A 4,935-nucleotide genomic window follows, 5' to 3' on the forward strand; every position below is an offset into this window, starting at 1 on the left:
GAGTTTGAGGTTGCTGTGAGCTAGGCTGACGCCACGGCACTCACTCTAGCCTGGGCAACAAAGCGAGACTCTGTCTCAAAAAAAAAAAAAAAAAAAAAAAAAAAAAAAAAAAAAAAAAAAGAATAAACTACCTCAGAATAAACTGAACAAAAATGTGAAAAATTTATACAATGAAAATCATAAAACTTGATGCAGGAAATTAAAGAAGAAATAGATAAATAGAAAAATACCCACGTTCCTGCATTGGTATAATTAATGTTGTTAAAATGTCCACACTACCTAAAATGATCTACAGATTCAATTCAATATCTATCAAAATCCCAGTGGTATTTTGTACAGAAGTAGAAAAACAATCCTACAATTCATATGAAACTACAAAAGACCCCAAATATCCAAAGCAATCTTGAGCACAAAAAGTTCGAGGCATCATGCTTCCTGATTTCAAAATGTATTACAAAGCTACAGTACTCAAAAGAGTATGACATTGGCATAAAACCAAACATTTAAACTAATGGAACAGAATAGAGATCCCCCAAATAAATCCACAAATCTATGGTCAATTGATCTTCAACCAGAATGTCAAAAGAACACAATAGGGAAATGATAATCTCTTCAATGAATGGTGCTGTGAAAACTGGATATCTCCACAGAAGAATGAAGTTGGGGCATTATCTTACATCATATGCAAAAATTAACTCAAAATGAATGAAACACTTAAATGTAAAACCTGAAATTACATAAAACTACTATAAGAAAACTACCAGAAGGAACACAAGGAAAAAGATTCTAGACATTGGTTTGAGCATGAATTTTTGGATAAGACACTAAAAGCCAGGCAACAAAAGCAAAAACAGTAAGTGAAATTGCATCAAACTAAAAAGTTTCTGCACAGTCAAGGAAACCATCAACAGAGTGAAAAAACCACCTACAGAGTGGGAAAAGATATTATCAAACTCTGTATCTGATAATGGGTTAATATCCAAAATATATAAAGAACTCATACAACTCAATAGCAAAAATAATAATAATTGTTATAACCTGATTAAAAAATGAGCAAAGGACCTAAATAGACATATGTCAAAAGAAGACAGACAAATGGCCAAAAATACATGAAAATGTGCTCAACATCACTAATTATCGAGAAATCAAATCAAAACCATAATGAGATTTCAACTCACACCTGTTAGAATGGCTTACCAGAAAAAGGAAAAACTGAGTGTTGGGAAGAATATGGAGAAAGGGAACCCTGTACGCTACTGGTGGGGATATAAATTAGTACAGCCATTATGAAACACAGTACAGAGATTTCACAAAAAATTAAAAATATAACTGTATGGATAATTCAGAAATCCCATTTCTGGATCTGTACCCAAAGAGAGAAAAATCATTATTTCATAGAGCTATCTGCATCCCCATGTTCACTGCAGCATTAGTCAATAATAGCCAAGATACAAAAACAACCAAAATGATGTCCATCCATGGATGAATGTATGAAGAAATTGTGAGATACACACACATGCACACAGAGGTAATTATGGGAAGTGATGGATATGGTAAATATGGGAGGTAATGTGGTATTAGATCACCACAGCTTCATTGTGGTGATTATTTCACAATATATATATCAATGTCAAAACACCAAGTTGTATACCTTAATTACATACAGTGATTGTCAACTATGCCTCCATAAATCTGAAAATAAAAAGCAAGTTATACTCATTGTTTTAGAGCTATGCTTTTCTATGTGTTTGTGCTTATTCGTCCATTTTTTTCATGCATTCAGTCAATATTGAACACCTACAGTACAGGCTGCTGTACAAGGTGTTGGGAATATGTGAGAACAATGTAGCCCCTGCCTTCATGGAACTTACATAAGAGCATGTGTCCTTGTGTATGTATGTACACACACATATATGTGTATGGTTGAGACTTATGCTGCTGAGAATTTGGTTAGAATAAGGCACGATTTATATTTAATCCTTCGGAGTAGGTCACAAACTATCATGGCTTATTTTATATCTAGCAAACAAGAGGAAATTATTTCTATATAAGTTTCCTCTCTAATATTCTTTGATTCTCAATATTTTGCATTGTGTCAGAGTAATTTATCGTCCTCCTCATGAGATAACCAATGACTGTCGAATGGGGTGGAATAGAGGTCAATTTAGGTACTCAGAATAGCATGTTTCACAGCAGGACAGCCGAGATAAGGCAATCTGGATAGCTGCCTATATTCATAAATCACAGCCCTTAACCAATTCACATATCACTGAAATCTCTGACCTGCCAAAACTGGGTTTGTCTTTCTGCATGAATAATTTATGTTTTCTGGAATGGAATGGGGGATGGCTTAGTAGAAAGGGTCAATAACCAATGATGTTATTTTGGGCAAATATTTAACCTTTTAGGACATGTTTCCATTTCTCCAAAAACAAGGGATTGGATTCTGTGATCTGTAAGTAATTTCACAATTCTATAGTTTTATGATTTCAAGTCTTATAACCACGCTTTGAGTTATGATACTAGCTCTGAGATTTATTGTCAGTAATTTTGATGGTGCCAGCAATTGCTTGACCTAATGGTTAAATTAAAGGACTTATTTTCCTTCTTTTTCGATGAATTCATATTTAAAATATTCTTAACGTCCATGATTTCTAGTTGCATAACACATATGACTATGTTTTTTGATATTCCATCCATGCATCCAAGCTCCATAGGAGACCACTGCCTGTAAATCCAGAAGACTTGAGTTTATGTGTATTTTTCTACTTTTACTGGCAATGATTTAAGTACACTATGTTTACTCTGCTCTTTTTCAGTTTTTCCATTTGTAAAATGGGCAAAATTATTCTTACCTAATAGGAATGTTGTGATTAAATGAGAGAGCACATGAGTAGTCTAGACTCATTTTATCAAGCTTGGGAGAAAGTGTATAACAAATAGGTAAAAACTGTGGTTCTTGAATCAGCAAACATGGATTCGAATCATAGCTTGTAATGAAGAAGCTTTGGAAAAAGTACCTACCAACTCTAAGCCTCAGTTTCCTCACCTGCTTGGAATTTCTAGAGCTGTCTAGATGTGTGGGTATGTTCGAAACAAATTTTGGAAAAAACAATAATTTCTTCAAATGAAGATTTCTTCAAATGAAGATTTCTTCAAATATTTTTTCTGTCCCCTCTCGTGGTATTCCAGTCACATATATGTTGGACTGCTTGATATGGTTTCAAAGGTAACTAACTGCTCCCCTCTCTGTTCCTCTTTTTTAATCTATTTCTCATTGTATTTCATTGTGAGTAGTTGCTATGTAAATTTCACAGATCTTGTCTTCTATGGGAGCTCATCTGAAGATAATCCTGTGCAGGGCTTTTTTTTTTCCTTTTTCCTGATGTCGTATTTTATCCCTAGAGAGGGTGTCAGTGAACTATGGCTCATGGGTCATCCATCTCTTTTGTGAAATAAGATTTTATCACAGCACAGACATTTCCATTCATTTATATATTGTCTATGGTTGCTTTTTGTTACAAGGTCAGAGTTGAAGAGTTTTATTGCTAAAAAATACTAACAATCAGCTGAGCTTTCAGCAAGTTGTAATCTTTTTGCTGGTAGAGGGTCTTGCATAAATGTTGATGGCTGCTGACTGATCAGAGATGGAGGTGCTGAAGGTTGGGGTGGCTGTAGCAATTTTTTAAAATAAGACAAAAATGAAGTTTTCCACATCGATTGACTCTTCCTTTTGCAAAAGATCTCTCTGTAGCATATGATGCAGCTTGATAGCATTTTACTCACAGTAGAACATCTTTGAAAATTGAAGTCAATCCTCTCAAACCCTGCCACTGTGTCATCCACTAAATTTATGTAGTATTCTATTTCCTTTGTTGTCATTTCAATGGTGTATGCAGCTTTCTGGGAGGCCAAGGCGGGAGGATAGTTGTAGCTCAGGGGTTTGATACTAGCCTGAGCACAGTGAGACTCCATCTCTAGAAACAAAAACAAACAAACAAACAAAACACACACACACACACACACACACACACACACACACAAAACACACACAAAAAAGTAGTTCCAGCTGGGAGGCTGGGGTAGAAGGATCGCTTGCAGCCCAGGACCTGGAGGTTGTGGTGACTGCAATCACTGCGCTCTATCCAGGGACACTGAGTGACACTCTGCCTCAACAACAACAACAGCAACAAGCAAAACAAAACTGTACATAGCATCTTCACCAGAAGTAGATTCCTTTGGGTAAAATTCTCAAAGAGAATTTGGTGAAATAAATAAAAAAAAAAAAAAAGTAGATTCCATATCAAGAAACCACTTTTTTTTTTTTTTGCTCATCCATAAGAAGCAACTCTTGCATTCAAGTTTTATCTTGAGGTTGCAGCAATTCAATCACATAATCAGGCTTCACTTCTAATTCAAGTTCTCTGCTGTTTCCACATCTGTAGTTACTGCCTCCATTGATGTCTCAAACACTTCAAAGTTATCCATGAGAGTGGGAATCAATTTTTTCAGACTGCTGTTAATGTTGATATTTTGACCTCCTCCCATGAATTGTGAATGCTATTAATAGCATCTAGAATGGTGTATCTTTTCAGAAATTTTTAAGTTACTTTGCCCAGATTCATCAGAAGAATCACTATCTATGGCAGATATAGCCTTACAAAATGTATAATAAGACTTGAAAGTCATAATTACTTCTTGATCCATGGGCTGCAGAATGGATGTTATGCTAGCAGGCGTGCAGACAACATTAATTTCCTTTTCCTTGTACATATCCATCAGAGCTCTTGGGTGACCAGGTGCATTGTCAATGAGAGGTAATATTTTGATGAGAATCTCTTTTATTTATGAGCAACAAGTCTCAACAGTGGGCTTAAAATACTCGGTAAACCATGCTAGAAATAGATATGCTGTCATCCACTTAGCATCATTCTT

The sequence above is a fragment of the Microcebus murinus genome, chromosome 5, assembly GCF_040939455.1.
Source record: "Microcebus murinus isolate Inina chromosome 5, M.murinus_Inina_mat1.0, whole genome shotgun sequence".
NCBI classification, from domain to species: Eukaryota; Metazoa; Chordata; class Mammalia; order Primates; family Cheirogaleidae; genus Microcebus; species Microcebus murinus.